Genomic DNA, 13,201 nt, shown 5'->3' on the forward strand with positions numbered 1-13,201 from the left:
ACAGATTATTAAACTAATCAAAATTTTATTTGTACAGATTATACTATTCGAAAAATGTTACAAGATCACGTCTTTAAGATAATAAAATAGTTATTATAATTTATTGTTTTTCTTTGATTATGGCACGATTATGGCCCTACCCAATAAAAGGACTTCGCCAATGTCCAGTGTAAATAAGATAATATTAAAAACATTGTCATTTTTCTTAATCAATAATAATTTAAAAAATTACCCACAAAAAAATATATAGTACAATATAATAACTAGCGGTCCACCCCGGCTTCGCCCGTGGTACCTACATGTTTAAACTATCCTATCTCTCAAGTTGGATCGAACTGCACATGGTGTACGAATTTTATTATAATCGGTTAAGTGGTTTAAGAAGTCCATTGAGGACAAACATTGTGACACGAGATCTATATTCTATACCTATATATAACTATTAAGATTATAATACAATGAAGAGAATAATTATTTTTAAGTTTAGCCAACACAGAAGATGAAATCTTTTTATTATCTCCAAATTTGCGATTTAACTTTTTTCCATAAGTAGGACCTGTAGAAAATCTTTGTCAATAATAAACCATTTTTTACCCTTAAAAATTCCCATCTCCCACTTCTCGAACTTGAATCGACAGAAATTTATTTTTCATTTCATTTTTCTCACATTCCCCTCCTATTCTAATGGGTTTCATCCTAGTTACCACAGTTTAGTTACCTACTGTGTTTTTTTTTGTCATTTTGAATGATATTTTATTTCGGTAGGTAAATACATGTACATAATTATTATTAACATGTAAGTCTATGTAAGTATACTGTTTACGAAACAATATTTCAGTGTTAATTTGAAATATCAGGAGAGAAAAGCGAATCTTAAAAGAACTTATCCGTTAAAGAATATTAAAATAGGATTAGTCGGCTAAAGTTAAGGTAATCTCAATACGCAGTCTTAAAGGGGTGACAGACGTAGGAACTTTAAAATCGCGGTTTTAAAGTTCGCGTACTTACTCGGCTCGACGTCGGTGACACACGTAGAGCTTGGTCAGTAGCTTCTCGCGTGTCACCGATATCGAATGTCTCTATGTCATCAACAGAGGGAATTTTATGTTATTCAGGAATTAAATATAGACATTTTTAATTTAATAACCAGCACTTATTTTTAAGTAAATAGCATTCTAACAAAATAAATGTTCAAAAATTGAAGGATATATTTTCGTTTTTACTATTATATTTTGAGGGTACTTTACAAAAAAAGAGCGTGTGCGCCGAGCCCACGCGTCAGGAGTGAAACTTCCTTGGCGTGATTCAAAGATACCTTCGCCAATATTCAATTATGTATATTATATTCATTCATATTAATTATATTAAATTATTTTCATAAAACTAAAAGAAGAAGACGAAATTAAATTGAACTTTTGCACTTAGTAACACCTATTATAGCTAGACAGGCTAGGCTCGCGGCTCGCGGCAGTGACAGACGTGCGAGCGATGGCGGGCTTCGAGTAAAATTTCAAACATGTTGGATCGTCAACGAACTTACTCGACGGTTTTTAAGTACGCGTACTTGGGGTGACACACGAGCGAAAAAGGTCGTCGAGCCACAAGTTCGCGTACTTACTCGTACGTCTGTCAGGGGTTTTACAAACAACATTATCCTGTTTATATTTTGAGTTAATTTGCAAAGCTAAAAGGTTTTATTTTCTTTATTAGTTGATGTTTGATTAATTTTGACAGGTATAAAAATATACGCATATAAACATTTTTCTAAGGAGCTCGAAGAGTTTGTTTGTTTGAAAGCGCTAATTTCAGGAACTACTGATCCGATTTGAAAAATTCTTTCAGCGTTAGATTGCCCAAGGCTATTAGGCTATAAATTACCTATATCTATTGTCACGTTATGATCAATATGAACGGAGCACTGCTGGTAAAACCGCGGGGCACAGCTAGTGCACTGTGCAATATAATGCGATATTTTGTATAATTTAATTTTTATAAGAACACCTAGTTAATGTAAATTAATTAGTTATGTTATGTATTCAGAATTAATAATTAAGAACAGTAATAAGTAAGTTTTACAATAATTACACCAAAGCACGAAAGTTGCTCGGAGACTTGCTTGCCCAGTACCTACCAACATCTTGACTTATTCACTGATAGTATGACTGTAATATTTATTCGGTACCTACGCCATTTATTATCTGGATAGCAATTTTTAATTAAATTGAATAAATTTCTAATCTGGCTGTCTTCCATTTCTATAAATTTCTATTGTATTCAGTATTGTATTCTTTTATAACTATCTGTATGTTTGTATTATCATAATGATATTTATCAATAATGTTATTTAAGCATTTTTCTTTTGTATTTTGACTTGAATTGTATTAATAATGATTGTGTATTGTAGTGTGTGGTGCTTTGGCATGACTGTAAGCCACTATGTTCTCGAAATAAATAAATAAAGCATGCATTTATAAAACTTCTATGATTCGATATTATATTATTGATAATAATACCTCAACCACAGTATACTTAATAATAGATAACGCTACCTCAACAAAGAGAATTTTACAGTCAATACAGATAAGAAATCGGCAAAGCTAAGTTCCCAAGTAAATACCTAAGTAATAGTTGCATTCAAAATCTGTAAGTGTATAATCAACATTCTAACATCGTCTTACACGTGGCTCGCAAGCGTATCGGAGATCTTTTATACTATCCGATGCGATTAATATTATCGGATATGTTATTGGAGAATTCTCGTCATTTTGATGCGAATATTAAAAAGCGCCAGGAGTAAGTAGGTATGATGACTTTACTTAGGTCTCAAAAGCGGTTGTAGGTAAATTAATTGAAAATTAATGTCATGCGGATGTTCATGTCTCATAAATTATGTATTGGTATACCTAGTACACACATCAACAACGATTTTGTTGTCGTTAAAGTCGAATAATTTTAATGCTTTTGGTAGATTGGTTTGTGTTGCATGCAATATCGTATCGGATAGGTAGACTTTTAAAGGTCCTTCTGTTCATATTTCAGGTTGAATGCGTCTTACCATTACTTGGTCAGGTAATAAACAGTATTAATGCAGTCGTTTGATCGGACTATATTGTTTAATTTTCCTATATTTACTCATTGAGATACATGTACTACGTACCTAGTACATAATATTAATGCTATAATTTTGCCGATATCTAAAGGCCCTATTGCTGATCAAGTTTAGACGTTAGCAGCTTTTAAATAAAATATATGTAGGTACCTATTGGTAAGACTTAACCAATATACTTAATTATAATAGCTATAGCCTATAAGTATTGCGAAAATAAAACAAAGTTGAAATCTGAAGACAGTTATTTTAGCTATAGCTTACTCGATCTCACTGTAGGTATAAGTACTTAGATTAAATTCAATTTAATCGATTAAAATTTTAAAGAAATATTAAGGAACTGCCCCTAGTATTTAAATGATAAAATAGGATACCTATGATATAACATTATGGTCCGGGAGCCAGCAGCAGATTTTATGACCAAGTTCCTCTCAAGCGGTAATTAGTAAAATGCATCAAAGTATAGTATTATGAAGCCTCGTGAACGTCAGCTGGAGCTCGGTTGGGGGGAAGAGCGGTTGTAGCCTCCCGTATCAGCTGACGGTTTTTCCACCAAGATACAGCCAGCTGACATATATATTTATCCACAGTTACATATAAGCTATCATCAGGTAAATTTTTGTTTGAGAGGAAATAACGGAAAATAAATTTTTCTTTAAATTTAACTTTCATGTTCGAGACACCAGCTGACGTATAATACATCATGTTGTAACCAGCTGACTATTTTTTTTCGTTGAGATATTGGGTTAGCTACAATTTGACAAATTTTTAGCTGAGAGGAAATGAATGAATGAATGTATTTTTTTCCTATGTGCGTGGGAGGCTACAACCGCTCACCCCCCCAACCGAGCGCCAGCTGACGTTCACGAGGCTTTATAATACTATACTCTCATGCGTCTGACGAATTATCTCTTGAGAGGAAATAGTTAACCAAATTTGCACCTGGCTCCCTAACCATTAACGTAATCTTCCGATGTCCGCTATATTACTTTGTCTTTAAACGTTCGTTGCTGTTGAGCTTGGAAACTTCATGTAAATTTTTTCGACACATTATTAATTTACCGAAAGAGAGCATAAAACTTGCACGTTACCAACACGGCTAGTATCTGAGAGCTAGTATGGTGTAGGTATTAAATCTATTTAGAAAATGCACGTAACTTTATCTATCGACGTCTATATATTTCATTTTGACAATAATGGTCAGTGAAATCCAAGATGACATGTCCTTGGTCACAAACTCATCTTTGACCTCCTACAACGAACCGATAGCATAAAGGTATAATTTTCTATAATATTTCTTACACTATAGCTCAGGCTAAACAAGAGTTTACTGTCGGAATGGGCGTTAAGACGTATAATTATCGAAATAAATAATAGTCGCTAGCGGGTCGCCTCGGTGTCGCCGGCGGTGTCTTGTGGCACGGTGGGATTTATCTTATAACCTTCTTTATATTGTTATACTTTTTAACACGCTTTTATTAGCTTCACCTGTTTGTACCTATGTAGGCAAAGAAGAAGAGAGTGTAGAGTGAACAGGTACCTTCTAGAGAAACGCGTTCCATCTTAGACCACATCTCAGCTTAACATGAGGCGAGATTGTGGTCAAGCGCTTCCCTATCGACAATAAAAAAATAAAAAAAAACTACTTCGTATTCGATTTTATTCTGATTTAACCGGACTAACGCGAACGGACCAATTTAATTCAAACCTTGTACACTTATCAAGGATGGGTGACAATACAATAATTTCAACAGTTTACCATATTAGCGTGTTTTGTAGATATTCTAAACTAGATATTATTTAAAGTTACCAATGGAAAGTTTCTACATTAGGTAATCTAAAAGGAAAGATTTTGAATCTTTCAAATTCATCAATTTCTGGGTTGAAATGGAAGGGCAAAACTTGGCAAAACTTGGTCGATATAGTACCTCACATTTAAAATATAGTGGGTGTGTCTTGGCTTTGTAAACCTGCAGTTAGAGATCTGCAGAACTAGAGCCAAAATTGATAAAAATATTACTCTAAAGGTCAAAGGCATAATGTGGTAATAATAATATGCAATGACGTTAATTCGTAAACCGATAATTATTGTTTAAATTTATTTATTCAATTAGACTTCGTTTAGAAGTGCTTTTGCCTCGTCAAAATACAGAAAAATAATATTTTACCACCGATATAATTATAAAATATAAATAGTTAATTGCTAATTATAGCTTCTTGCATTACCTATATCAGTTTGTTGTTAATTTTATTTTATTTTTATATTTACTACAATAATACAATTCATTATAAATTAAATTAAACTGGCACAAACATAATCTCTTTAGAGATTTACCGCGCGCCAGCGCCGTCGACATAGAAAATAAAGATTCGATAATATAATATTGACAAACAAAAATACATATTAATTATTACAGACATTCATTCACAAAACTAACAAAAATATCCCGCAACATCTAAGTACAATACATCTTTTATTTAATTATCATAAGAAATAACAAACGTGGGTAGAAACAAAAAAAAATAATCTACATCTTATCGCAACTGCGGTCTGCACTCTGCACCCACAGGGTGTTGATTTTCGCTTACAGAATTAGTTTAGAAATATGAATAAGTGTTTTAAAGGAAATTTCTCGAATACGCCAACTACGAAACCATATAAATATAAGTATAAAACTATAGCTAACTAATAACTATATTATAAACTATACCAATACAAGGTATAGGTATAATACTTTTTTAAGATTTCCAAGAGTTTTAATTAGCAAAAAGTTGAATCTCATTCTTGAAGCTTCTTCAACAAATTGAACTATAGAGACAATTTACTAAATAGTTCACTATAAGATGCAGAATGCATGAAATTGCATGCAAGGACTCCTTTTTTGTATAATTAGCAGACAAATAAAAATAAAGTGTAATCGAGTAAACTGTGTACCTTGTTAAAATGCTTGTTAATATTGTTATATATCTTTCTACTACTTTTACCCCGTCATGTAGCGAAAAATGTAAAGGATGATTTTTGAAAATGTTACTTAATAATATGTTTGCCTATAAATCAATACCTATAACTTGACCTAATCAAGTTCTAGGTGAATCCAAATTTCATAGGTACATATCGGTGCTGTATAATATGCTGTAAGTATGGATAATGAAATCATTATTGGATGTAAGAAAAAAAAGTACCTACATAATATATTATTGCGTGATATTTAAATAAATATTATAATCATTGTATGTAATCAATATCTATAGATATTTATTACGAAATTTGTACAAAATAACCTTTCCTACTTGCAGCTAACTATACTGTTTTTTATTTTTTAACAGACAGTTACATATCCATACATATTCATTATTTTAATAAACTAGAGCTCATTTCCATTTGGTTATATTGAATAATTCATTATAATATGTTATCTACGCATCAAAAACGTTGATTTATACAAAATATCTATGTTGGATATAAAATGAAATGAATCTGTACTTTCATTATTTTTATAATTATTATGGATAAAAAGTGAAGTACCTTGTCCCCAGGTGGGGTAAGGGGCAGATGCATTATACATCTGTTTCACTGATCGATTTTCTTTAGGGACAAGTAGGTGATCAGCCTTCTGTGTCCTGCCCGACCAAGACATTTTTTTTTGTTTGTCTCCACCGAGAATCGATCAATCGAACCCAGGACCCCTCGGATCTACGCTCACGCGTCAATCATTGTAATTCAAAAAGGAATTTTACAAGCAATTATTATAGACAAATATCTAAAAGAACAAGCTGCAGTGAGTCATTCTTGATGTAATAATTTATTACTAAGTAATTGATTATGCCCATAAAACTGCTTATAAAACACGTACTTTCGTCCTTCTGTAAGTTTGGATGTCATCCAAAACCGTAGGTTTTATGAATGAAACTCCTACGCTTTTTACATCGACCTAACTTTCCTATTGCTTAAGAATTACGTCACAATGTAGTATTTGCTTCAATCGGGTTTAAAAATACATAAACTGAGTCATACGCCATTAAATTGTTAATGTATAGGTCTTAATTCGGTTTGAGATCAGGAAATGCTATTATTATCAGAGATTAGGATTTTTAAATGGGTTTGATTTTAATTAATTGCGCAGTTATGTTTTAGTTTGATAAAGTATGTAGAGATATAATATGTGAAAGCAATCACTAATAAAGATGGGAATTGGAATTGTATTTCGTAAGGGATGAAGGGGATGTATAATTTTTAACAGATTTCAAAAATAAGCAAAATAAATAAAGAAGAAAGTTTTTTCTTAAAAGATGTACCCAATAAAAACTAACGATTCCGCGTTATTAAAAAAAATACATGTACAATTCACGTACACCTAATGGTTTTTCTTTTTGTTAAACATCATTTATTTGTACATAGTACATACCTACATACATTTATGCAACTTTCGTAGATTTAAAAATGAAGGTTCAATAGATATCAAAATATGTGGGTGGACCTGTACTAATGAGAATATATCAGAAATGATTCCAGAATTATTAATGAATACCTACAGCTTGAAATGATTAACCTCGATATACATTTTGAAGATAAAATTAAAAAAAGTATCGTATTTTTAAAAGTTGCGACTACCCACATTGACTATTCCTCTTCTATTTCTAATTATAAATGAGACATTTCATGTAATAATTACTATAGTTTCCCCCTTCTCAAAGCACTCAAACAATTCATAAAATATTTAATTATGTAACGATATCATTAGGGTGTTTTTCCACTAGAGCACTGGAGCACCAGAGCAATTGCACAAATGAATATGATTGGCGGATCATATCAAACGCTTCTACAGCAACGAAGCATGGCAAAACTGTTGTGGAAAAGCATCCTTACATTTAACGATACTATATTCGTGTAGTAGTAAAACTGATTGAGATCGCTTTCCTTCAGCTGCAGCGTGATAAACAAACGAATATCAAGGAAGTAGGTTTTATGGATAACCAAACCTAGATGACTTCTGTGACTCCCTTTATTGTGTTTGCGTTTAAGACCTCTGAGATAATTACAATCCTTGTAATGTTAAATTTAATTGCTGAGTTACGAAAAACTGGTAGATAGACTCTGTTAATCAGGGATTTTAAGAGACTATTTTCCTATAAAATTTAACGAATTTCAGAGGTTTGTGTACTTGTTGATATATTACCAATGTACATATCTTTCCAAGTCACATCATCTAATTATGATGGTGTAGAGGCATAAGATTTAGAGTTAAGACATATAGAGTAGACTCTTTGCTCTACAAGAGATCTAATAAAATTTTCAGAGCATGTTTAAAGTAAGACTCCTTTAAATAAGTCTTCTTTTACGTATTATGGCAATTATTTGCAAAAGAAGCACAAACATCCCGACTTTTAAAATAATGTTGAACACAATTTCTTAGAACTGATAATGTGTTCTTCGAATTACCGTACAAAAAAGAATAGAAAAAATTCGATCACGAGGCGGGACTCGAACCCGCATCCTTCGCGCCATTCCGAGGATGCGGGTTCGAGTCCCGCCTCGTGATCGAATTTTTTCTATTCTTTATAAATTTATATTTATAAAGCATTTGAATGCCATAAAACCAAAAATATAAATTCAACAAAAAAGGTCGTGTTCCATCGTTACAATATTGTATACACTGAAAAGTGCTTCATATTGGTTGAAATGGTTGTTAATCATCTCAATAGATGGCGCGCGGTGTGTCCCTTTAGACACATAAAACTGAAAGAATAGAATAAATTCGATTGCTCTGGCGGGTCACGAGTGGCTGAGTTGGTCAGGCATCCGCCCCGGAATGGCGCGAAGGATGCGGGTTCGAGTCCCGCCTCGTGATCGAATTTTTTCTATTCTTTATAAATTTATATTTATAAAGCATTTGAATGCCATAAAACCAAAAATATAAATTCAACAAAAAAGGTCGTGTTCCATCGTTACAATATTGTATACACTGAAAAGTGCTTCATATTGGTTGAAATGGTTGTTAATCATCTCAATAGATGGCGCGCGGTGTGTCCCTTTAGACACATAAAACTGAAAGAATAGAATAAATTCGATTGCTCTGGCGGGTCACGAGTGGCTGAGTTGGTCAGGCATCCGCCCCGGAATGGCGCGAAGGATGCGGGTTCGAGTCCCGCCTCGTGATCGAATTTTTTCTATTCTTTATAAATTTATATTTATAAAGCATTTGAATGCCATAAAACCAAAAATATAAATTCAACAAAAAAGGTCGTGTTCCATCGTTACAATATTGTATACACTGAAAAGTGCTTCATATTGGTTGAAATGGTTGTTAATCATCTCAATAGATGGCGCGCGGTGTGTCCCTTTAGACACATAAAACTGAAAGAATAGAATAAATTCGATTGCTCTGGCGGGTCACGAGTGGCTGAGTTGGTCAGGCATCCGCCCCGGAATGGCGCGAAGGATGCGGGTTCGAGTCCCGCCTCGTGATCGAATTTTTTCTATTCTTTATAAATTTATATTTATAAAGCATTTGAATGCCATAAAACCAAAAATATAAATTCAACAAAAAAGGTCGTGTTCCATCGTTACAATATTGTATACACTGAAAAGTGCTTCATATTGGTTGAAATGGTTGTTAATCATCTCAATAGATGGCGCGCGGTGTGTCCCTTTAGACACATAAAACTGAAAGAATAGAATAAATTCGATTGCTCTGGCGGGTCACGAGTGGCTGAGTTGGTCAGGCATCCGCCCCGGAATGGCGCGAAGGATGCGGGTTCGAGTCCCGCCTCGTGATCGAATTTTTTCTATTCTTTATAAATTTATATGTATGGATGTTTGTTACTCTTTCACGTAAAAACTACTGAACCGATTACAATGAAATTTAGCACACATATAGAGGGTAACTTGGATTAACACATAGGATAGTTTTTATCCCGGAAATCCCACGGGAACGGGAACTATGCGGGTTTTCCTTTGCAAACGCGGGCGAAGCCGCGGGCAGAAATCTAGTAATACATAAAATACATACAGATAAGACACTATTAAGCCAAAATTAGTAGCTTAAATGTTCAACGTTGGAAATCTTTCATTTGTCCCGTTTTTAATTTCGCATTTTCTGTGTACGTTACTGTATAATTTTCAACTGATTTAAAAAGTTTGTTACCTTATACGCTTGAAAGATAATTTTGTTAGATATTTTTTTTGAAGCTTATCGTTTAGATCTTTAGAAGATAAACATTAATCAACATAAAGCACCTCATAGAAATTGAAAGTTTTGGTTGTAAAAAATTTTATATACTTTTTTTTAATAAAACTAAGATCATCGGAAAAATCTAGACAACAGTCCTATTTTGATGGTATTGGTGAAGTTTTGGAGGTCTAAAGAAGCCATATAATATAGGTATGATCCTACCTGTTAGAAGCTGTAAACAGAATTAATTTGGAATGTTAGTTATATACGTGTACCTATATATTATAATCTATGTATTATTTGTGTTTTCACTACATATTATTAAACAAAGTCTCCACCACGTCCGTCTGTTCGCGATACACTGAAAAACTACTGCACCGATTTTGATTCTGTTTTTGCTAATGAAAAGCGTGGTTCTTGAGGAAGATTTTAGCTTTATTTGTAAAGTAGAACGGTAGATGATATGGAAAATTTTAGACTTATTTATAAATTAATGTACAAGGAAACTAAGATGATACCTTAAAGCTAATCCTAGTTAAGCACTTATTAAATTAACGTTGACGATTATACTTACATTGTTAAAAGACAATGTAAAGCACTACCAGGCCTCCGTCACTCGCTCAAGGTCGCGCTATATGTGCCTACCGCACAGTAGGTCGGTACCGACCCAAGCGGCAGTTGGTTGGCACACGCGAGACTGCGCACCCGCGTCACGTTTCCCGCGCTCGCTACCAAGATGCCCGGTTATTGCGACATATTTCATACAACATTTCATAAAATTAAAGCACATATAATTTTTATCTGTATTGGTCTTGTGGCCGCAGATTCACCCGAATGAACCCTCTACCCGTGAACCCGTAAATCTCAGCCATATAGTCAGCAGCCCCCGAGCCACGCAGTAACAAAGAAACTCACAAACCTACCAGGCTACTTTTTATCCAGGAGACACAATATATAGCAGGTCCACGCGGGTGAAACCGAAGGAAGCAACTACTATCAATAAGATTTCATTTTTTTATTGTATAATGTAACAAATATAATTAACAATAAAAAATTAAGTGTTTCAGCAACTCTGTGTTTAATTTACGCGCTCGGTACAACCCTAAAGTTTTCGTTTGATGACGCAATCACGCGGCGTGCGCGGGAAACTTGCTTCTCGGTGCGTGTTCGTAGAGTACATTTCTTACTGCAGCAGAGTTGCGGCGCATTTTGTAGGTAAATATAGCGTAGGTATTTTAGCTTTTGTATGGAAGTGATGTATCTGTTACGAAGTAACTATTCTCTAATCTGTGGCACTACCTAGAGACAGACAATAGCTCTGATTTTAATTATGCTTACATGTTTAGGAATTCTGTTAATATACAAATTGAACATATTTATATATTATTTATTTTGTATATATAACAAAATTAATATTTTTTTATCATGAAATTTCGAATATTTTATAATATTAATATTTAATATTATAAAAATCCCATGAAAATACGTACGCAATTATTACAATATTACAAAATAATTCGAAATTTCAGGATAAAAAATATCTTAACATCTATTAATTATTACTGTGTGTAATATATGGGTTTAGGCTTGCTGTGGAGTTTAGGCCATAATCTCAACCACGCTCGTAAATGTCGTCGAAGTCTTTGGTTCCTCGTTGTTAGGGTTTGGTGAAGATCTGACTAATTGGAGCAGAGGTAATGTAGATAGTGAGCAGATTAATTATAAAGTAGGAGAATAGAAATAGTCACGAAACGCTAAGTTTCAAATGCAAGTCGAATGCACTCACAACTGGCCGCCAATTGCATAGTTTATAGGAATTATATTTAATAATACTTTAAAAGCCGCCTTAAATTCTATCAGTACAACTACTTATCACTTCTTAAACCCTTTTATTCAAACTCTCAAATTAATACTTTAAAATTTTCGTAACACGATCACAATGAAGGTTCACCTTCAAAGGAATATCAGATCGCTTTAAATACTATGTCCAGTAAATAATTACACAACTTAAGAAAAAGGATACAATAACACCATAAATTATTGTGACCACAAGCCCACGTACCATGCTCTTGACATCTCAAAGTGACGTCACCACCGTCGCACATATAAGCTACGGGTGAGCTTATCGTAAAGCAAAACCGTAGCTGTCCCGCTACGCCGTAGACGTGCTACGCGCGTTCAAAGTTACGCGAGTGTAGTGTGTACGGTGAGTTCTGAAGTTTTTGTATTTATTTTAAAGATTAATTTTATATTAAGTGTACATATAGAAGTAAATAGAGACATACATTTGTGTATAAGGTAACTTTAGTATAGTATCGTATATTTTTTCAGAGTTTACATTTAATTAAAGGATATTATATTTCATTATAAAATTCATTTTTAAATATATTTTTAACATTTTTATCTTGTAATTAAATTTATCGTTAAATAATGCGTAAGAGTCGGCCACTTCTTTATTATTTTTAAGCTAAGTTAACGCTTCAGGCCTAAACCATTTCATCTAATAACAGAAGGTTCCTTCACAATTTCTTGTAAAAACATTTATTATTAATTTACTTAATAAATATTTTTAATCTTAATACATAGTCAAGTTTATAAAATATTTTAAAATTGTATAATTATATCTATTACTAAAAAACGATTACTCAGACCACAACTAGTATAATAAATTAAGATTTAGTTTTAAATGGCCTAGTGCACGATACTAATGTATATTTAAAAAAAATTGGTTTAAATAAAACGTGTCTTAAAAGAAGGCAAATATTTCAGGCCAATAAGTTAAAATTGATAATTAATTGTTTCATAATGTGAATACTATACACATAATGATCACTAATGGAGAAGAGACCTTTTAGTTCAATATAATATGTAGTTTGTTGTACTATAATACAATTATCAAACTTAAGCATAAACTCAACATTAC

The 13,201-nt window shown here is 33.0% G+C and overlaps 1 protein-coding gene across 1 annotated transcript in view; it reads left to right on the forward strand.

Moving 5' to 3' along the window:
- Positions 1-12,422: 12,422 nt before the first annotated feature.
- FMRFa (FMRFamide related propeptide) overlaps positions 12,423-13,201 on the forward strand; it is a 33,369-nt gene continuing 32,590 nt past the window's right edge. The window contains exon 1 of the mRNA XM_089711490.1: positions 12,423-12,484. The gene's annotated coding sequence lies outside the window, so the exon portion shown is untranslated. The remainder of the gene's footprint in view (positions 12,485-13,201) is intronic.

This window comes from Colias philodice, chromosome 26 (genome assembly GCF_061535455.1).
Source record: "Colias philodice isolate Cphi_HAF_F1 chromosome 26, ilColPhil1 Martin Lab GWU primary, whole genome shotgun sequence".
Lineage (NCBI taxonomy): Eukaryota > Metazoa > Arthropoda > Insecta > Lepidoptera > Pieridae > Colias > Colias philodice.